Source organism: Equus asinus, chromosome 7 (assembly GCF_041296235.1).
Source record: "Equus asinus isolate D_3611 breed Donkey chromosome 7, EquAss-T2T_v2, whole genome shotgun sequence".
NCBI lineage: Eukaryota > Metazoa > Chordata > Mammalia > Perissodactyla > Equidae > Equus > Equus asinus.
This window is the reverse complement of record NC_091796.1, coordinates 24,792,370-24,815,652: the sequence shown is the minus strand read 5'-3', so window position 1 is coordinate 24,815,652 and position 23,283 is coordinate 24,792,370. Positions and strand designations below refer to the sequence as shown.

General features: G+C 40.3%; 1 long non-coding RNA gene across 1 annotated transcript in view; it reads right to left on the bottom strand.

The window, feature by feature from the left end:
- Positions 1-9,238, bottom strand: part of LOC123287352 (uncharacterized) — a 60,368-nt gene extending 51,130 nt beyond the window's left edge. The window contains exon 1 of the long non-coding RNA XR_011504399.1: positions 9,104-9,238. This is a non-coding gene — a long non-coding RNA (uncharacterized lncRNA). The remainder of the gene's footprint in view (positions 1-9,103) is intronic.
- Between the last annotated feature and the right edge of the window lie 14,045 nt (positions 9,239-23,283).

The following is a 23,283-nucleotide window of genomic DNA, read 5'->3' as shown; positions in this document are numbered from 1 at the left end:
AGTAACCATGCCAGTGGTGCTTACCTAAATGTAAACTTTTAAGTTAAAGTTTATATAGCATAAAATTCACTATTTTAGCCTTTTTTTTTTTCGTGAGGAATCTCAGCCTTGAGCTAACATCTGTTCCCAATCTCCCTCTTTTTGCTTGAGGAAGATTGTCACTGAGCTAACATCTGTGCCAATCTGTCTCTATTTTATGTGGGATGCTGCCACAGCATGGCTTCATGAGCAGTGCTAGACCCATGCCAGGGATGTGAACCTGTAAACCCCAGGCTGCCAAAGCAGAGTGTGAGAACTTAACCACTATGCCACCGAGCTGGCCCCCATTTTGGCCATTTTATTTCCCCCTCAGCTTTACTGAGATATAATACACATATAATGACATATAACATTGAGTAAGTTTAAGGTGTGCAATGTGATAATTTGATATATTTATATATAGTGAAATGATTACCTATAATAAGGTTGGTTAACACACCCATCACCTCATATAATTACAATTTTTTTGTGGTGAGAACATTTAAGATCTACTCTCTTAGCAATTTTCAAGTATATAATACAGTATTGTTAACTATAGTCACCATGCTATATATTAGAACCCCAGAACTTATTCATCTTATAACTGAAGGTTTCTATCCTTTGATGGACATCTCCCTATTTCCTCCACACCCCAGGCTGTGGCAACCACAGTTCTGCTCCCTGTTTCTATGAGTTTTACCGTGTACAATTTAGCATCTTTTAGTATATTCACAGTGTTGTACAACCATCAGCACCATCTAATTCCAGAACATTTCCATCACCCCAAAGAGAAACCCCATACCTCCCAATTACCTCCTCTCCTATCCCCTGACAACCACTAATCTACTAATCCACTTTCTGTTTCTACGGATTTGCATATAGACACAATAGAACACCACTGAACAATAAAAAGAACTAACTACTGATACACACAATAACATTTTGGATCTCAAAAACCTCATACTGAGTGAAAGAATCCAGATACAAAAACCACATACTATAAAATTCCATTTATGTGAAATTCTAGAAAAACCAAAACATTAGCAACAAGAAACATGTCAGCGGTTGCCCGGAGCCGGGAGTATGGAGGTGGGTACTGACTGCAAAGGGGCATGAGGGAACTTTCTGGAGGGACGGAAGTGTTCTAAAACTTGATGGTGGCTGCATAAATATACATTTACCCAAACTCATCAGACTCCTTACTTAAAAAGTTGATAATATTTAAATTATACGTCAATAAGACTGTAAAATAAAACTGCCAAAACCCAAACATATCTGGCCCCCAATGGAATTCGTCAGCACATCTTCCTTCCTAGTCTGGCCCCAAATCTATCCTTCTGGCCTTGTCTCCTGCCTCTGTCCTCCATGTTTCATTCAACAAACATTCTCTAACACTTGCTGTGTGCAAAGCCCAGTGTTAGGCACTCAGACAAAGTGAGGAAAGAGGATCTCTGTCTTGAGGGAACTGACAGCATCGTCTGGGAGCAGAAAGAAAGGGCACTGAAACCTGACAAACATCAGGGCTCCTGGAGAATTGCTGAGTCTTGAAGGAGAGGAATATGAAAATATGGTCCAGTCACTTTGAATTTCAAGTTTGAATTGTTTCAATTTAATTTTTTCAATAGGTAATATAATTACATAGTTCAAAAATAAAAGAAATTATACGGTGAAAAATTTCCTCCCACCCATCCCCCATCTGCCCAGGTTCCACTCCACTCCATAGAAACATAGTTATTAGAAATATATATTATTTTCCCTTCTTTTTAGAAGAAAATATAGCATGATGTACACACTGTTCTGGACCTTGCTTTGTCATTTGGCAGTAAACCTTTGCGATATCTCCATATAGGTACAGTGAAAATTTTCACTCTGCTTTACAGTTATGTAATGGTCCATTGTATGGATGTGCCATGATTTATCTATCCAATCTCCTTTTGGTAAACATTGAGTTATTTCCAATAGTCTGTTATGGCAAACAATGCTGTAATGTGTAACCTCTTAGAAGTGGTGTCTTATGTTTTGTTTTGTATATGGCAAGTATATCTAAGGCTACACACTGAACTTTTTAAAACCACTTCACAAACACACTAACCACTTTCGTATCTCTAGGCTGTTTTGTCTGCCTTGAAAGTCCTCACTCAATCCTACTGGCAAATTCCTACTTTACCTCAAGATCCAGCTCAACTGCTACTTTCTTGCAAAGACTCCTGAATTCTCTTAGACAAGATCAGGTTGCTCCTTCTCTTTTCTCTCACAGTATTCCATTCTCACATCATCAGAATTGTCTATTAACACTTCACTCTTCCCCTACTAGACTGGGAGCTACCCAAGGTCATGTGCTATAGTGGATTTATCTCTGAATCCCTTAGTACTTGGTACCTGATAAATTTTGAATAAAACGTTCATTGCAGTTAGGACTGACAAAAGGGTGTTGGACTGCTCCTGTCCCTCACTTGCCGAGGCCTCCCAGCCTGTTAATACTTACAGGACTGCTATTAGACAAAGGTGGGCTGTGATTTCCCTTCCCCTCCCACCTAATTCCTTCCTTCCTGCCTCCACCCCTGTGCCCCTTGGGATTCTGTCCACAGCTGCCCTTGTGGCCCTTGCTGGATCTGGCATGGAGAGCAGCTATTATAGCTTTTTAGAAAATACATAAATAAATAAATAAAATGGAGCCTTGGCTCCACCTATCTTCTCTCTTCCTCACCAAGTCTTTGGCTTCCTCTAAAGCTAGAAGAACAAATCACCTGATAGTCAAATGCCCATCAGGCACCCTCCAACAGACCTTCCTCCACTTTAACCCATAGGAGATGACAGAGTTTACTATGGTGCTTTTAGAAATGTGTTCAGGTTAATCAATGTTAAGTGATGTTTCAAAGGCAACTTGGATTATTTTTAAAAACATCGGGTTAAGTCTAAAATGTCTTGATGCTGATCTGTGCCTGGAGCTGTCAATTGCTAGGTCATTTCCACGTTAACATATTACTCTATTGCTTCCTAGTGGGCAGTGCTGGAGGTGAGAGCTCTCTGTCTCCACCTCTGGGATGAAAAGCTTAAAGTTCTGTATTGTCCTCACCCTTGGGAAGCTCCCATTCATAGGAGGGAGAGCCATCAATGAAAGCAAAAGGGAAAGACAGCTTTCAAGTCTTTGCCTGCTCGGGTCAGAGATGGATGTGGGAATTGAGATGTTTCTCCTGGAGAAGTCTCAGGAAAGGTGGTTGCTTAGCTTCCTTGAAGCGCTTTGGGACTGTGGTCTTCAAAATTTCTTGCTTGCTTACCTCCTAAAGAAATTGAGAAACTGTGTTTCTTCTTATATTTTTAAAGGTCAGATCTAAAATGTTTCATCTTAAGTTTAAATAATGACAGAGTTTGTTATTTCTGGCATATTATAAGTATTGGCATTTTAAAGTAAGATTGTTACATCATTCTTTAAGTGTATCCAAGAGAATGTAAATATCATAATGCATTTATCATCTATTTAAAAAATACATGAACAAGGTTTTCTTTAAAAGAAATTTTACATCACTCTTCTTCTACTTATTTTTTGTTTCCTTTCAACTTGCTCCTGAACATTTTAATATAAGATTTTTAGGCTGGAAAATCTTTTATTGATCAGCCTATCGTATTTCCCTACAAAAAATTTTTAAAAAGATCTTTTGACTGAGTTTTTAAGTTTAAAAAAACTCATCTTGATTTTATATTGATACAATTTTAAATGCTTAATTGATCTAAACAACATAAAATATTACAAATTTTGATAATCTATTAAAATTAAAGTGTAGAATATTTTTGCCAGAATGAAAGAAGATTCAGAGTCAATTCTATTCCTAGTTTTCACTTGTATGGATAGAAGCATGAAACACCTTGTTCATTCACTCAACAAATATTTACTGAGCACCTCCTATGTGTAAATTGCTACTCTAGGCACTTGGGATACATTAGTAAACACTATAGATAAATCCCTGCCCTCATGGAGCTTATATTCTAGTGGCAAGTGATACACAATATGCAATAAGCACAACACATAAGTAAATAATACAGCATGTTAGAAGATAAGAGCTACGGGAAAAGCTATGGGTAAGGGGTATCTGGAGTTCAGAGTGAGGGTTCAGAATGGGTTGTGATTTTAAAAAGGTCAGGGTGGGCCTCATTGAGAAGGTGATATTTGACTAAAGTAGCTGAGGGAGTTAGCAATGCAGATATCTGCAGGAAAGTTGTACCAGGCAGAAGGAACAGCCAATGCAAAGGCCTTAACTTGGGAACACTGCTGTTATCTTCTAGGGTCAACAAAGGAGGTCAGTAAGGTTGCAGCAGTTATCCAAGAGGAGAATAACAGGAGATGAGATCAGAGAGGTAATGATCAGGGTGGGGCAGTGATGCAGATCTTGTAGAACCCTGTAGACTGTTGTAAGGACACAGACTTTTACTCTGAGTGAAATGAGGAGCCATTGCAGGGATTTAAGTAGAGGAGTGACACGATCTGACATGTTTTAGGAGGACCACTCTGGCTCTCATGTTGAGAAAAGACTCTAATGAGCAAGACTGAGATCAGGGAGAGCTTTTAGAAGACTAATCAAAGCATGTGATGGTGGCGGCTCAGACTGGGGGAAGCAGTGGAGGTGGTGAGAAATGCTGTGATTCTGGACTAGACAGGAGATATAAAAGAAAGAGGGAAGTCCAGCATGACTCCAGGGTTTTTGGTCTGAGCAACTTGAAGGACGGACTTGTCATCAACCAAGATAGGAAAGTTGGTGGGTTGAACAGGTTTGAGGGAGAATACTGTTCGTTTTGTAGCATGTTAAGTTTGAGGTGTGCAGTAGATTAACGGGTACCAGAATCTAGAGTTCAGATGAGACGTCTGAGCTTAAGATATAAATCTGAGAGTTGTCATCATACACATTATCATTTATCTTAGACAGTATTGAAAGTTAGGAGACTTGATGAGATCACCAATAAAATGAGTATAGACAGAAAGAGAAGCAATCCAAAGAATGAGCCCTGGGCCACTGCAAGGTTAGGAGGTCTGGGAGAAAAGATGGAATCAACAAAGAAGAAATAAGACAGGGAAGGAGAGACCAGTGATGAAGGAAGAAAAGCAAGAGGGTGTAGTTAAAAACAAAAGGTGAGGGGCCGGCCTGGTGGTGCAGTGGTTAAGTTTGAACATTCTGCTTCTCGGCGGCCCGGAGTTCGCTGGTTCGGATCCCAGGTGTGGACATGGCACCACTTGGCAAAGGCCATGCTGTGGTAGGTGTCCCACGTATAAAGTGGAGAAAGATAGGCATGGATGTTAGCTCAGGGCCAGTCTTCCTCAGCAAAAAGAGGAGGATTGGCAGTAGTTAGCTCAGGGCTAATCTTCCTCAAAAAATAAAATAAACAAATAAAAACAAAAGGTGAATCAAGTGATTGGCTGTGTCAACTCTTAGAGTCAGGTCAATTAAGATGAGAGCTGAGAATACATCATTGTGAAGTTCATTATTGATCCTGACATGAGTAGCTTTGATAGAGTAGTAAGGTGAAAGCAGGAATGAAGTGTGTTTAAGAGACAGTGGGAGACTCTCTCAGCTGAAGACCTAAAATATGCCATGGATGTAACATTGTGTGTGTTGTTATGATTCCATTACATATGTAGGTAGTCTTATCATACACATTGTATTTGCCATGTTTTTGAACTTTATATAAATTGTATCATATGGCACGTATTCTGCTGCTGCAGAATGGGAGGAGAAGAACTAGAGACAGAAGGTACAGAAAACTCCTTTAGAAGTTTTGTTGCAAACGAAGCAGAGAAATGGGGCAGTAGCTGACGGTGGAAGTGAGTCAAAGAGAAGATTTTGTAGAATTGGAGAAACAACAGCTGCATATAAGCTTACGGGAATGCCCCAGTAGAGAGGGAAACACTGATAACATAGACGAGGGGGGATAATTGCTGGAGTGATGGTGATGATCTTGAGCAGGCAAGATGAGATTGCCTTAGCAGAGGGCCTGGCTTTAGCTAGGAGCATGGAAAATCAACTAGGTAATGGAAAGGAAGGTACAGAAGAGGATTATGTGGAAGTTTTCATCTCATTGCTTCAATTTTCTCAATGAAATAGGAAGCAAGGTTATTAACTGAAAATGAGGATGAGAGGGAAGGAGGTGTAGGTTAGAAGACAGAGAAGGTATGAAATCCAGAAGAATGGAGGAGAGAAGCAGGATTCCTGGGCAGCACTAAGGGCTCACTTGAGGTTCACAGTGATGAAATTAAAGTGAAACTAGTCAGTGTGATTGTGTTTTTTTCTCTAGCCACATTCAGATGCATGGGTGCTGGCATGGAGGAGATGGAGAGCTGGCTTGAATCAGGATTGTAGTTTTGTCCAGCAAGCACAACAAAGGGGGAGGGGGGAGGGGCTGAGGGTATATGCAAGAGAGTGATTGTAATGACTGGTCAGGGGTTTAAGCTGGGTTAAGGATGGGAGAGAGCAGATATGTAGGTTGAAGAATTGCTGGAGTCAGAGTACTACAGGGAAATGTGGAAATATGAGGTGGTGTTCACTGTGTGATATGTTTGACACTGTGATGATAAGGAAGTTGCAAAGTTTCATAAGGCTCCGGTGATTATGCCCATGAGAGTGAGTGGCTGAGTTAGGGTAAGACAAGATCCTTGGAGAAGTCAAGGAGCTGAGAGGTCAGGGTATGGGGAAGATCATCTAAGAATATGTTATAAGCACCTAGAATTAAGGCAGAAGTGGTATTGGAGTGACTGACAGGAACAAATGGTGAAAAAATGAAGGGGAATGAGAGCAATGTTGAGGGCTACTGGATTACAAGATTTAAAGCTGCAGGTTAAAAGGGAGGAGAGAGAGGGATGGTCTGGAAGCAATGTTGAGGAGCAAGGAGGACACCTACCTCACCTCCAGGCACAGTCTAAGAGGCTTTTGGTTGAAAACACAGTTGGCACTACTTGAAAGGGGGAAGTGGAAGCAGTGTCCCAGGGGAAAGTCAGGTTTCCCTTAAGCAAGAAGGTGAAGGGAACCTGAAGAGAAATTCTGAGGCAGTTGAGTTAAAGGGATTGTCATTTGCATAAATAAACAGATGGTGTGGTGGACATACCCTAATGTGGCCCCATATTATCCCCACATCCTGGTGTGCATGCCCTTGTGTGGTCTCCGTCCTTTGAGTGGGGGTGGGACTTGTGATTGCTTCCAATCACAGCAGAGTATGGCCAACAGAGTATGACAAAGGTGACAGGATGTGTGTGATCATGTGTACTTGATTATGTTACATAAGATTGTAACTAGTGTCTTACACTGAGACTCTCCCCCTCACTGGCTTTGAAGAAGCAAGCTGCCATATTATAAGCTTCCCTATGGAGAGGGCCACATGTCAACAAACTGAGGGGGCCTTCAGCCAACAGCCAGCAAGGGACTAAGGCCCTCAGTCCTGCAGTTTGCAGGGAACTGAATGCTGCCAATAACCACCTGAGTCTGGAAGTGGATCTTTTCCCAGTCAAGCCTCACTTTGTGATCTTGTAGAGGACCCAGATAAGCCATGCCTGGACTCCTCCTGACCCAGAGAACCTGTGAGCCAATAAATGTGTGTTATTTTAAGCTGTTAAATTTGTGATAATATTGTTATATAACAATAGATTAATACAGATGGGAATGGAAGAAGTTTAGTCAAAGCCATGTTACTCAATTCTTTTAACTCCTTCTGAGGTATATGGCCTAAGAATCACATGTTGATCTGTTATCAATTCACCTGGTTAGGTCTTCCTTCAATTTCATTGATAGCAAAGAACTGCAAACCACCTGCCTTGCAAAAGAATTTATAACTCATTCATTTGTCTCATTCACTTTCTTGCACAGACACCAATTTTTGAATTGTCCCTTTGAATTGCCCTGGAGGTTTTTACATCTTCGGTAGATAGTAACTGGTGCAAGTGTTGACTTTTTTTCACGAGGTGGGAGAAGGGCAGTTTTGAAAGGGAATGCAGTGTTCTCAGGTGCTTTCTCAAGATGAGCACTTCTAGAAAATAGTACATATAGTGGTGGAAGATCTGGAATGAATTCCCTTAAAACTAGTCTTGGAAAGCCTTCATGAACCCCAGGGGTAATGGAACACCAGTGAAGATGATAGTTTTAGAGGCTTTCTGGTAGAAGAGGGAAGAGCCCAGGCTGTGATGGCGAGGACAGCATGGGGCCAGGGGGTGGGGCACTGTGTGTGAAAGGTAGGAGGGGCACTAGACAGTTTCTGGGGCATGAGACTTAAGAAATGACTTTAGACCTTTCTAATAATTAGTCTTGGTGAGATCTGCAACGGAACTATTTCCTGGTTGGTGAAAAATATATATAACCAGTATGTGTTTTCTGAAACTGTTTAAATATAAAAGAAATGCATGCATCTTGTAAAATGTTCAAAGAAGCAGAGTTTACGCCTTTCCTTACCCAGAGGTAACCTAGTTAACAGGTGTGTGGCAGGTCTGCGAAGGTCCCCTCCAACTTTGAGGTTGCCCCTAACTCTCTTCCAACAAGAACCACTCACTTTTCGTAACATCTGGCCAAGCTCTTAAATGTGTGATTCCTTGACTCCACTGTGCATCTCTTTAACTCAAAGGGGAGTCTCTCGAGTGTAGACACTTTTGGATCTAGTGATCCAGGGCTGGTGGAAACGGAAGGAGGGTGCGGTCATCGCCAGTTTCTTCCCAAAGTAAACCGCTACAACCCCCTTCTCCCTGGGGCTGGCTGTCAAAGTCTAATATTTGTGCCCACGCAGGTCCTCAAAACACAAGGCCTGGCAGGTCGCTATTTATAAACACTTACTGGATGCCCACTATACGCGAACTCTCCCGCGACGCTTGGGTACTTTTTTGCAGAGGGATGCCAGTTTCTCTCAGGACCACTCCCTCCAAGCAACCCTTCCCAGCACCATCGTGCGGCAGCGCGCTCCGCCCGGCCCGAGGCCGGGTCGGGACTCCCGGCAGCCAGCCGACTGGTGCTGCCCCGCGGGCGCCTGCGCAGAGCGACCCGCCCGTCACTAGGGGCGGGAGGCGGGGGCAGCCGGGAGAAAGGAAAGCTGCGGGGGAAAAAGGGCCAAACCCTGAAATTACCCGGATGTGGTCTCCGCGCGCGCATGCTCAGTGTCCCCTCGACAAGTTGGCAGCAACAACACGGCCCTGGTCGTCGTCGCCGCTGCGGGAACGGAGCGGCTTGGGTGCCGGAGCCCGCGTTCGCGCCCGCCCGTTCTCCTCGAGAGGCCTTTCCCGCCATCCCTCGGCTCCGCGGCCGCCCAGGGAGCGGAAGCGGGTGAGGGGAGCCGGGCGCCCCGCGAGAGAGGCCCCCCGCCGCGGGGCGGCCCGGGAGCTCGAGGCGGCCCGGCCCGCGCGGGCAGCGGCGCGGCGCCGAGGAGGGGCGGCCTGGCCTGGACGCCTCGGGGCGGGGGCCGAGGAGCGCTCCGGGCCGCCGGGGGAGCGACGGGCCCGGCGCCCCCGCGGACGAGCCGCGGCGGGAGAGTGGACTCCCCTCGCCCTCGCCATCGCCGGAGCCCAGGTAACTCGCCATGTCCCCTCCCCTTCCCCCGGCGGGCCCGCGCACCCCACCCGCGGCTTCCCCGCCCCGGGGCGGGCTCCCGGCGGCGGCGGCGGCGGCGGCGGGGAGCGCGCGGGAGGCCGGCGGGTCCGCCCGGAGAGCGAGCGCGGCCACCGGCGGGCCGGGCCGCGGTGCCTCGCGTCCCTCGGGCTGGGGGTCGGTCCTCGCGCCCCGGACTCCGCTCGCAGTTTGTCGCAGGATCAAGTTGAACTGGGACGGGGACTCCCGCTGCGGCCGCCGCGCCTCTTTGTTGTTCTGGAGTAGTTTCCCCGGGCTCCCGGCCGGGCGCGATGGGGCGGCTGGAGCGTGTTGCCTTAGGTCTAAATGAAAGTTGTGAATGGTCGGTCTGTCTTTCTTTTCTCAGGCAGATTTTTGTTTTCTCTTTGTCCCGTACTTTTTCTTCTTGGTCGCCAGTTTATGCTTCTGGCTCTGATTTGTTTACTTTTTGAGTATTGTGGGTGATGGCGGTAGGCAGGAAACATTCTTAGCACCTAACTGACCACCCCCCCCCCCGCCCCTAATAAAAAAATAAAAGACATAGTTACCTTATTGTTAGGACTACAAGTCCTGAGCGTAAAATTGGTGGAGGGTGGAGGGCGGTGGCTCCATCACATTCCCCAAACCGCTGTTATCATTTCTCAAGCTAGATTTTCAAAGAAATGGGTGTGTTTGTTAACCTCAAAGCTTTCTTAGCTGGTACAGAGAGGTTTTAAAAAATCCTATTGAAGATTGATAGCTATTTTCCCCCTGAAAACCCTAGTAAAAATTTTTTAATTGAATATATTTCTAATTAATATTTAGTTTTACATTGCCTTTAGCTTTTGCACCATAGTGTTAGGTGAAACTGGCAGTTATTTAGGAATAATAAATATAATGGGGAATCGTTTTAATTAGTCTGGGTTGACTTTCTGAGGGCATGTAGTCTTGGCTAATTTTTGTTGGCAACCTTTGACTTTTGCCAGAATTAGCGTCTTTTTAGTCTCAGTAGCCATTTGATTATTCGGGTGTTTCAAAAGTAGGTTCAGTACTTTTTGCTGGAAGAAGCCGTTTGGTCTTAATAGAAATTACAGAAATGCATACGTTCATAAAGTAATGAGATTTAGAACATTGCATCTGAATAATTTTAATTGTGGATTTCATAAATTGCTTTTGCTGTGTTGTACTGAGACTAAATATACTTCAGTTGAAATATAGTGTAAGAAGTTTTAACGTGCGTAACTATTTTTTTCAGCTAGGGATTTATTTTCTCTTTTGGAAAGTTCTAATATGATTAGTACATGACATTTCAAGTTGTAAATGATTGATATATTAACATTTTAAAGTATGATTTCTTATTAATGTTTCTTCTGTAAGTTCTCATGATTTTGCTTTTTTATGTGGGTTTATTACAGAACAAATGTAATACAGGCAGGCCAAGCGTTTAAGATTTGGAGTATCTTTAGGTCTAAAGGTGGTGATGAATTATGTAGGTTTAAGTTGTTGGAATTAAAACTAAAAGCCCTTCTAGAGAAAATTGATATAACATTTTGTGAGTCTATTAATAGAAGTGGCTTTTTCTTTGCTTTCCAGGTTTTTGGATGAGGTTGCTTTAAAGACGTATTACATCTTAATTTTTAAATTTTTGAAGTGGGAGTGCCTAAGTAAAAACTTCTCTGTTTAGCTAAGTGCCTTTCTTGTAAATCTTGAGCTTAGAAAAAAACTGCAAATCAGTTTCAGATTTAATGAAAATTTGTGCTGAGAAAGTCACTTTGAAGTTTTTTGGTATAAGTTTTATGTGGATCGTTGACCTTTTCTGATGGCTTTGCTACTTGAAGCAGTTCTGCTTATACTACGAAGCAGCAAATCTTATTTCTAAAAATCTACGCTTCACTTTCTTAAGCTACATTTTAATTGAGCTTTTTCTCCATTTCTATGTGAATTCTTTTTTCTGCATTCCCTTCAGACTTTTTTTCTCCCAAATTAAAGAGCAAGTATTAAAAAACTAATTTATGCTGCCCAGTCACACTCCAGCTCTCCAGTTTGGAAGCTGTTTTTTCTGATTGAGCCGGTGTTATAGTAACATCATTAGACACTGTTCTAATTGAGCTGTGAATTGCTGAGGCCTCTGCTGGGGCAGTTAACCCTACGGGATCTGCCTCATGCATTACATTTAAATTGCATATTTAGTCTTACCTAAAATTTTGCCTATTTTGGTGAAACATACGTTATTTTTCTTATGTTTAGACTGTAATTAGTTCAGTTCTGTTTTGTCCCCCTCGAGTTCATGCCTTATTTTCATTTTTCTTTCAGTGATTTTAGAGTGAATGGTTCTTTAAGCATCTTATGTTAATTTCAGTGCACATTGTACATGTTTGGATTTCCTTTTTTTCCCCCTAGAAGATTGTGTAGTTAGGCAGAAATTTTTGTTTTGCTTAAGTGATGATTAAAGGTGACTCTGAGGTATTGCTTAATCATGTATAAAACTAACCTGACTAAAGCTGTTTTATTGATTTCATTATTTTCTACGCTAAATGAAGGTTAAAGAAGTTAGGTTAGCATAACACAGAATTTAATACAATTTTGTTAAATTATCAAATTTTGGGCTTTTTATTCAACAGCTGAAGAAGATTTGCTTGTTTTAAAAAGAGAAATTCAGACAGTTGACAAATATGTCTAGGTATCATTCATTTGAGGAACTTTCAGTATGATGCTGTTTGCATCATAATATGCCAAAACATATGCTTGATAATGAGTCAGATTTAGAATTTTTGGATTTTTTTCCCATTCTAAAATGTGTAATTTTGGTGATGGGAAATGTGGCTGAATTCCAGTTTCTCAGGAACAAAGTATTTTGGGTTGTGTCACCTTGACACTATTACATGGTGTGATTGGCATCCAGGAAAATTTGTTTTAGTCATGAGAGTACATAAAAACTAGTGTAGTGCTTACCTGTGTAAAACTCAGATGACAGGTGGTTAGAATCTTATAATTTAAGTCTTATTTGTTACTGCAAATTGTATCGTAGGTCAGATAGATAGCTACCAGAGACTGTTTGTAAAGTGTCTATTGTTGCATCTTAATTTAAAGTTGGTGATAATTGTAAATACCTTTAAGCACAAGGACTATACTTTATTTTCACATTTTAAATGAGATTTTTTTGCAGTTTGGAAAACTTGTAACTGTCTGGGGTTCATCTTTTTATTGCTTTTTTTACTCCCAAGGTTTAGGGCCATGGTTCTCAACCTTGGCTGCACTTTGAAATCTCTTAGGGAGCTGTACAAAATACTGATGGCTGGATCCTACCCCCAGAAATGTGATTCATTTGGTCTGGGGGTGCAGCCAGATCCGAGTTCTGAAGTGGTTTGGCTATTAGGGTCCTGTAACTGTTGTTTTGAGCTGTTTCATCTGTGTCTGCTTTACATTCCTTAATACAGTGATACACACATGCAGAACGTCATCATCTCACATCTAACTTAATGGGTCCCTTGAAGGTTCTGCCATGTTTGTTTTGCTTCCAAGTCTGTTCCTCCATTTGTCTCTCTCTCCCTCCCTTTTCTCACCAATTCTTCATTTTTCAATTCATTTGAAATGTGTGGTAGCAAGTTTTAGGAAGCTGTATTTCCCATGATGAGAAGGTGGTTTATCATCACTCTTCTAAATAGGAAGTTGATCTTCTTTTAAAGTACTCTAAAATGCTTACTTGAGCTCCTTTTAGAGACTAATGACTTTGTTTAGGTGCTAAAATTAGCATCTAAACGCCCAGTGGAATTCTGTCTTCATAGGGGGTTAATTTGCTTGGAAACCATAAAATTTTCTAGCCACCAATTAACTGGTCACATCACTGGTTCCTGAGAGGCAAGTTGCATTGACTGAGCTTTTACTGTCAGGGGTTAACTTATATACTGTGAGACAGTTGCTCAGCAAGCCCAACTAGTTAGCAGTTCTTTAGTGATCATCTAGGGGGACATATTCAGTTCTCCATTTACATCCCAAGTGCTAGTCTAAGAGTAGTTGCATCTCCGTCTCTGGAAGAGCTATTTAAAAAAATAAAACAAAATATTATTTGTCCCCTCCCCACACCCTGTCCCAACACACACACACATTCAGAATAGGAATGGAGTGGAGGAGGCATGGGAATCTGTGTTATAAAAAAAAGTGCTTCTTGGGGCTGGCCTCGTGGCATGGTGGTTAAGTTCATGTGCGTGGCTTCAGCGGCCTGGGTTCATGGGTTCAGATCCCAGGCATGGACCTACAGCGCTCATCAAGCCATGCTGTGGCGGCATCCCAGATACGAAATAGAGGAAGATTGGCACAGATGTTAGCTCAGGGACAATCAGGAAACCCCCCCAAAACCAAAAAAAGTACCTCTTGATTTTAAAGACTTTGGATATTTTGGTATACTTATCTTTATTGCTTCATTTGTTTTGATGTAGGACAGGCTTTGTTGTGCAATCATTGGTGCGCTGGACTAATTTACTTAAAATCCTTCAAACCCCAATATGCATGTTTAGAATGCAAATCTCAGTTATGATTTTTGAGAAAAGGACTATTACTGAATATTTGTCTTTGTAGGAAGGTGTGATTTCTGTATCTTAATGTGGATGAATGTATATGATTCAGGTCTTTTTCAGGCCAAAACATATTTCTAAATGTAAAAGTGAATTAAGGATATTTATCAGTGGTATTCACCAATGAATTCTAGAGCATTAGATATTAATAGATGGCCAGTGATTGTGATAATGGAATCATCTGGTGAAAGGATGACTGGAAGTAGTACTTAATGGGGTAAGATAAGCCAGGAACCATTGTACATAAACACACTAGGTGGATCTATGTCATAGATAGCCCCTACTAAAGCTAGCTGAAGGAAAAATTTTGTGTGTATAGATGTTGAAATTAAGCAGCTTGCTAATAGTAAATAAAAATGACATAACTTCTATGTAGTTAGTCTTTTTAATCAGTTGCATATATTCATGATGGTGTAAGTTTCACTATCTTTTTCATAATTGTAAAGTGAAGTGTGTAGTCTGAATCAGTGCTTTTGTAAAGCTGACAGCACCTCAGACTCCTGAGTGCCTTTTAAAGGTAGGGCCTCACTCTTGATATATATTTAGTAGGGCTGGGCTAACCTGGGCATTCTGATACAGCCTCTTTTGAAAGAATAAACTAAATGACTTGATAGCCTCCTTCATTTAAAAGGCTTTATGACATGTATTTTTCAGTTTCAGTTATTAAAATTCATCTTGGTTTCCAGTCTTTTTAAACAGTATTTCCCAAAGTGTGGTCCACAGACTCCTGGGGGTCCCCATGACCCGTTGCTTTTAGGTGTGCATAAAGTCAAAATTACTTTTGTGGTAGAACTGAGATGTTATTTACCCTTTTACTGTGTTGACATTTGCACTGATGATGAAGAAGCAGTGGTGGGTAATGTGCAAGTATCTTAGCATGCATCAAGGCAGTGGCACCAAACTATATGAATCCTTATTGTGTTCTTCACAGCCAAACTGATGTGTTAAGTGGTTGAAAAACTGTCAGTTTCACTTAAGAGTGTCCTTGGTGAAGCAGTAAAGTTTTAATTCTTAAAATCTGTACCCTGGGGTGCATGTCTTTTTAATATTCAATGTGATTAAATGGAAGTATGCATAAAGTACTTCTGCACATTGAAGTACAAGGTTCATCTCTAGGAAGAGCACTTGTGTGCTTGAGCTGCAAGCTAAACTAGTTAGGTTTTTTAATGGAACACCATTTTTATTTTTACTTAAAAGAATTACTGATGGATAACCATAGTTACTCAGACTTGGATATTTGGTAGCTATTTCCTTGAAAATGAGTGAAGTGAGCCTGCCACTCAAGGAAAATAACTATTTGTTGCCAATGATAAAATCTGATCTTTCAAGTGAAAATTAGATTTTTGGAAAACTTGTATCTGCCATCATGGGCTTGCCAGCTTCCTGATACTTAAAGACTTTTCTGTTGAGATTCGTGGTGATATTAAGGAATATGATTTAAAAAAAATACATATTGTATATGGAAATGTGTCAGCATTTGGAAGATCTGTATAACTCATTGAACCAATCTTTTTCCAAATGACCAATGCATGATATTACCAAAATCATGCATGTGTAGGAGATCCATTCAAAGTACAATACAGACCAATGGATTTTTATGTAACCAAGCCACAAAATTCATTGATATCGTTTCAGATTCCACATTACAACTAACCTTTAAGAATTGCCATTTGTTGCATTTTGGTATTGAATAAAAGATGATGATCCAGTATTATCTAAAAAGGCTACTAAAATACTCTTCTCTTTTCCAATTACTTATCCACGTGAGCCACATTTTCGTCATATACTTTAACCAAAACAACATATCACAACAGAGCGAATGCAGAAGCAGCTGTGAGAATCCAGCTGTCTTCTATTAAGCTAGACATTAAATAAATTTGCAAAAAAGGAAAACAGTGTCACTCTGAATACTGATTTTTTTTTATTTTGGAAAATAGTTATTTTTTAGAAAGCATTTATATTAACACAATGACTTTATTATTATTTTAAATTAATAAAATAAATATTTAAACATTTTTTAGGTTTAATTTCTAATATGGTAAATGTCAATAGATGTAACTCACATAAGCACAGGCTATTTGGAATGCCCAATAACTAAGAGTGTAAATAAGGGGACCTGAGACTAGAGAGTTTGACAACTGCTATTTTAAAGTAACTAGTTACCTGTATTATCGACTGGGCTACTGATTCCATTGTTTATGTGGTTTGTATTATATTGCTGCTATTTCTGAGAATATTATTCATTCAATTTTTGTTCACTTATTATGTATTAGGGAACATGTAGCAATCAAACTTAAGTAAAAAGGGGAATTCATTTGTTTGGTCTGGAAATAGAGCTAGCCTCAGAGTGCTGGATCTGGAGTCACAAGCAGCCAGTATCACAGGACTCTTGGCTTTGCTTTCCTTTCTGTTAGTTTAGGTCTCAGATAGGCTCCAGGTTAACTACTCCCAACTTCAAGTCTAGCAGAAAGAGAGGGTTTTTCCCTCTGCAGTTCCAGCTGAAGTCCTGGAGCTGTATCATTGGGCTGATGTGTGTTCTCTCCCATCTTTGAAGCAACTAGTGTGGCTAGGTGGTGGCTCTGGTTAGTCAGGCTGGGGATTGTCCCACCTGCCTACATGGGATATTCTCCTTGGAAAATCAGAGCACTTTTACAGAAGGGGAAATATATGCTGGAAGACAAAAAACAGATGTCAACTAGAGGACTTTGTTATTTCTTCTTTTAACAACCTCTAATTTGTCAATCCAGAAAAATGCTAATTATTAAATAAGATTATTGAAGGTGAAGCCTAGTGTACCAGTATGACATTTAAATCTAAGACCTATGGGTAAACAAGAAGGATACTTCTAAATTTGTCTCTTGTAGTTTATCTTAAAAGTTAATCATGGAAACATTCTTTGTTTTTGCTTTGATTGTATTATTCCTGTCTCAGATTTTTATAATCATGAATACCTGCCTTATAATCCTTTGTCCTCTTGGAGGTTCTCCTCCACCTGCCCTCAGTTTGACGAGCCTCAACTTTCAGATGTTCCTCTGTGTAGAATCTAGGCTGTAATTTGTGCTGCAGGCAGTTGAACTAATAAGCCTGCACACCTTCTGGGTTTTTCCTGCTTATAAGCCTGTGCTTAGAATTTCTTCCGAGTGACATTTCACCAGGCCCAGCTTTCCCCCGCACCTTGTTAAACTTAAGCACTTTTCTCAAATATTCCCATATTTAGTTTATTGATCATGGATCAAAATGCCCATAACTTCTAGAAAATATACTTATATGTTTGTTTCACATATGTAATACAGCCAACAATCCAAAAGTAAACAGACATTGGAGAAATAAAAAAATATTAACATTCATTAACTAAAATTTACAAATTTCTGTGCAAGTCTCTCAGGCCAGCACTCAGCCTGTTTAATTTTAGAGTATCTTAATTAGCTTGGCTATCTGGCTTTATATCCATGGAGTTGCTGTTAGACCTATGGTCAATATCAGGTGACAGCTTGTGATTAATAGCAAGCTAGAGACAAAACACACAATAGGCAGATAGATACAAGAACAAACCTCTCTCTCTTCTGCTGATGTTCTACCTCCCATTACCCCTGTCACCGTGAGTTTGTCCTATTACAGTGACTTTATCTAATATCTGTATGTTAGAGACTTCCAAATAGGCCTAACTTCTCTACTGAGCTCTTCAAACTCAGCATACTGAATTTGGTACTTAACCTCTTTTAAACCTTTTATTCTTCCTTTATCGTTCAGTTAACCTGTCTAGGAAATGGATCATTTTTTTTTTTTTTTGATAAAGATTTTATTTTTTTCCTTTTTCTCCCCAAAACCACCCGGTACATAGTTGTATATTCTTCGTTGTGGGTCCTTCTAGTTGTGGCATGTGGGATGCTGCCTCAGCATGGTTTGATGAGCAGGGCCATGTCCGCACCCAGGATTTGAACCAACGAAACAGTGGGCCGCGTGTAGCAGAGCGCGCAAACTTAACCACTCGGCCACGGGGCCAGCCCCAGAAATGGATCATTTTTTAACTGTCCCTTCTTTTTGCCCCTTATACGTAGTTGATTAACAAATCTAGTCTCTTCTGCCTAGAAATATTTCACTGGTTCCATTGCCCATGCCTTTAATCTAGTCCCTGTCACTAGTCTGATCACTGTCTCCTAACTCGTTGTCTGTTTCCCTTTCCAAAGCTATTCTCCATGCTCTCACTATAGTTTTCTTTCTAATGCTCTTATTCCTCCCCCTCTTTCCCATCATGAACCTACTCTAGACAAAACATCTGCTCTCTTATTCCTGTGCTTTTTCCTATGATTTTCCTTTTGCCTGGCAAATTCTTCTTCACATGTGGTAGTTATTAGTACTGTTGCACCAGTATTCTGACGACTCTCCTCCAGCACATGGTAGTATTGCACTTCTCTGTCTCCCTCCCTCACCTTGAAATTAGGCATGGCCCAGGGTTTCTCACCCTCAGCACTATTGACATTTTGGGCTGAACAAATTTTTGACTTGGGGAGCCATCCTGTGCATTGAAGGATGTTTAGCAGCAGCCCTGGCCTCGACCTACTAGATACACAGTAGTCCTCTGCCTCCACTTACCCATTCCAGTTGTGGCAATTAAAAATGTCTTCAGACCTTGCCAGATGTCTCCTTGAGGGACAAGGTTGTCCTGGTTGAGAACCACTGGCATGGCCATATGATTTTCGCCTATCAAATGTGAGCAGAAGGGATAGCCTTTAAAAGACGGTGCATGAGTTATCCTATCTCTTCCCCTGCCATTTAAGGATATATGTAGAGATGGAGCCTTTGTTAGCCTGCCTAATCCCTGAAAGATGACAGTGAGCAGTGCTCCCCATTTATCTGTGATGGACATATAGCTTATGCAGAAAATAAACCTTCGTTTTAAGCTACTGATGTTTTGGGGGTTGGTTGTCACTGCAACCTAGCCTAGCCTAGCCTAGCCTGACTGATACATCATGCTAAGACAGCTTACCTGTGGACTTTTCCATGTTTTCTCATTTATAGTCCCCAAACACTTGAATACCTACCTCTTTTAGCATCTATTAGTTAGTGTAATAATATATTTGTACCTTCTAGATCAGTGGTTCTCAGTTGAGTAAGTACTGCTCTTTAAGGGATGTTGTGGAACTTAGTGGGAGGGACTTTGGTGGATAGGGGTGAGGGATGTCATCCTGCAATGTGAGAGACTGTGAAGAATTATCTTGCATCCCACAATACTTTGAAATGCCCCAGAAATTCACGTGGGAGGAAAGCATATAATTAGCCTAGAACCTAACTCCATCTTAATATATACTCAATTTTTCAGGAATTAAGTTTCTCTTAATTTACTTTCTTCATTGAAGTTGTTTTGTTCGGAACTTTATCAGGAGTTCACCGTTTTGGAAAATCCATGTCACCAACTGCAGTGCCATTATGCTATTTGAGTTGCCGGAGCAACACACCTGTCTTGGGAGGTCTAAATTTGTAGCTATAATATTTGTGATGATTCTTCATATAAGTGCAAGTATCTAACTGCTTTATTGTACTTTCTAAATTTGTTGATATTCCTGAGCATTTGCATTGAAATACACATTTTATTACGTTATTTTTTTCTCCTTTATATTACAATTAGGGCATTGTTAAATTTTTAAAAATATGTGTAAGTATGTTAGAACTTTGTTTCAGGATAACTACGGGGGTGATATAAGTTACTTGTTACAAAAATGGGATGTTGATGTGAGAATTGAGAACCACTTTCTGATTATATGTTACTTGTTTTTATAACTGTGTGCTTTGCACATGGTAGATGCAGTGTTTGTTGAATTGGCCAATTTATGGCGCCCAGATTGCTTTTATGTACACTGTTGCATTTGATTACCATAGCAAGCCTGTAAAGTTGGTAAGGCAGATATTGTTCCCATTTTACAGATAAGAGAATTGAAAGATGTTAACTTGCTGCTATAGCTTTAATTAGAACATGTAATTTTATTTATACCAGTCTAGTGGTCTTGTCTCCTGTCATTCCATACTGCTCTTAAAAAAATTATAATCTAAAGCTATTTAATGTAGGAAAACATCCATATACCCCTGCTGGCATTATTTTTTATACAAGGAACTTTTAAATTATGTTTCTCGCACTTGTGGTCATAGGAATACAACAAAGACAAAAACATACAAGACAGTTGTTTAACAAAGCAAGGATGTTTTCAAAGAAATTTGTGGTTAAAACAGTTTCTGAGATATCATTAAGGCCCCCAAATAACTAAAATTTTAGAAATGATAACATCTGATGGTGAGATTTCAGTGAAATAGTTACAAACACTTTACCTACATTATAAGTTAGTACAGATCTTCTGAATGTCATATCAGAAAATGAATTCAACAACAAAAGTATTTATACTCTTCAAAACTTGTTACAAGGAAATGCCACAGAATAAAAAAGCTATAGTCAATCCACAAACATTTGCCTGGTGTATGTCAGGAACTGTGCATGGTGTTGGGAATTTCTAATATGAGAAAGTGTGGCTTTTTTGAACTTCTAGATGTGTAGTAACAGAGTGTGAGAAAAATGCATGATCAAATAACTATAATGTGATGTGTTGAGTTCTAATAGGTTTGCATTTGAAATTTGCATGAGAGGATAGAGTGATATACCAGGAATACACAGTAAACACACCAGGGAAGTAATTCTCCAGGATTGAGGGGAGAGGAGACAGTGTGTTAAGGGAAAACTCTTGGAGAAATTGAGACATTTAAGCTGCACTTTGAAGGATGGCTAGGACTTTACCAAGGGGATAAAATAGGATTGGATGTTTTAGGCAAAAGAAATAGCATAAGCATTAACCTGAAAGCACATGCAGAAATGCATTCATTTGACAATAAGGAGCACTTAAACGTCCTACGAATTGGACATACAATGATAAGTAAGGTAAGTACAATCTTTCCCCTAGAGCTTTCAGTCTAGAAATTAAAATTGTTGTGAGGTTGGCATTCAGAGAGTTCAAACTGGTGGTTCTCTTGGGCCAGATTTGAGTTGAAGGTGTGTTTTGTTTGGCATAGACAGTGGTTTCTCTCCATCTTCCTTCTTCCCCTTTCCCCTCAAATAAGTTACTGATACTTAAACATGAGATTTCACATATGATTGGGCATTGAAGATCTGGCAACAGTGTGCTAGCATTCTAAAATGCCACTTTTGCCGGAAATGAGTAGTGGCTACCCACTTTATATTGGTGTGTACTTGTACTCTTCAGTACTTTTCTTTACACCTGGCGCATTTTATTCACTTATATAATTTGCCTGGCTTCTGTATGCCTTTGGGTTGTGAGTCCTGGGTAAGTGATTTACTTCTGTCCCTGCCTTCCTAAATTTTCTCTGACACATTTTAATAGGAAAAAATGTGTAATATGTTTTAGGAAAAGCTTTTAAAACACTTAAACATTTTAATGTTCAGACAACAGCTGCTTTTTACTGAACATTATGTACGAGGCACTTTATATAGATTTTCTCCTTTGAGCTTTATATGCTCGCCTTTTAACCCAGTTGTAGAGAGTTTAAGTAACTTAATTTGTCCAGCTATTTAGTATGGGAGCTGGGATTCTAAACCCCAGAACCCTCCATGCATGTAATCTTTAGTATCTGGAAGGTGTACCTGCAACATGTTATTTGTTGAATGTGGGCAAGTGCTAAAGTATTCAAAGACATAAGAAAATCTACTTCTCTGCATGGGGCTTTTAATTAGTTGAGACAGGCATTTATGTAAAATGGATAACAATAGAGAGGAGCATGTGTTAAATACCAAGTGATTGATATAAATTCTGAGGAAGCCCCAAACTACAGCAGTGGCAGGCTGAATAGAAAGGAGACTGATAGAAATGACTAAGGTAAAGAATTATATGTCTTTGTGAAGGAATGTTCCAGTAGTGAAAGAGAGAGGTGGGTCAAAGATGATTTGCCTATTCTGGATATTTCATATAACTGCGATTATACAATATGTGGCCTTTTGTGACTGGCTTCTTTCACTTAGCCTATGTTTTCGAGGTTCATCCATGTTGTAGCATGTCTTAGTACTTCATTTTTATGACTGAATAATATTACATTGGTTTTTGTGTGGACATAGGTTTTTCAGTAACCTTGGGCGGAATTGCTGGGTTGTATGGTAACTCTGTGTTTAGCATTTTGAGGAATTGTCAGACTGCTTTCCACAGTAGCTGCACAATTTTGCAATCCCTCCAGCAATGTCTGAGGGTACCATTTTCTCCACTTTCTTGCCAATGCTTATTATTGTCTGTCCATTTGATTTACCCAACCTAGTGGGTGTGAAGTGGTATCTCCTTGTGGTTTTGACTTGCATTTCCCTAATGACTATTTATTTATTTTTTTTTTTTTGAGGAAAATTAGCCCTGAGTTAACTACTGCCAATCCTCCTCTTTTCGCTGAGGAAGACTGGCCCTGAGCTAACATGCATGCCCATCTTCCTCTACTTTATACGTGGGACGCCTTCCACAGCATGGCTTTTGCCAAGCGGTGCCATGTCCACACCCGGGATCCAAACTGGTGAACCCCGGGCTGCTGAGAAGCGGAATGTGTGAACTTAACCACTGTGCCGGCCGGCCCCCGCTAATGACTATTGATGTTGAGCATCTTTCATGTGATTATTGGCCATTCTTTTTGGAAAAATGAGTATTAGTATCCTTTGCCCATTTAAAAATTATTATCCATCTTTTTATTGTTGTCTGTGGTCTTTTTTAAGAAAGATGGGTGTTGTTAACTGATAATTAGCATTTGGTACCAGGTGATGGTGAATTTTTCATGTGTATATGTGATAGACTTAGGTTTTACGAGTCATTAATCAAGAATATTTTAAAGTGCTGGTCTTCATAAGTAATCCTTTTAAAAAGTCCTGTTAAGCTTTTACTTTAGGGTGACTAGTACAGTTAATAAAACTTGATTGAGCATGCCTCTATAATAATGAGAATGTCTAGCTTTAATATTTTTGGAATATCAAAAACAACATTTTAATTGTCATTTAAAACTCTAAGCACCAAATTTTAATTATGCACACTCAGCCTTTGACTTAACTGGAGCGATTCCATCTTTTCCCAAGTAATTGAATCTACTTTGTGAAATGTATTCTCATATCTGTGTCTCATTTTTTTTTAGGT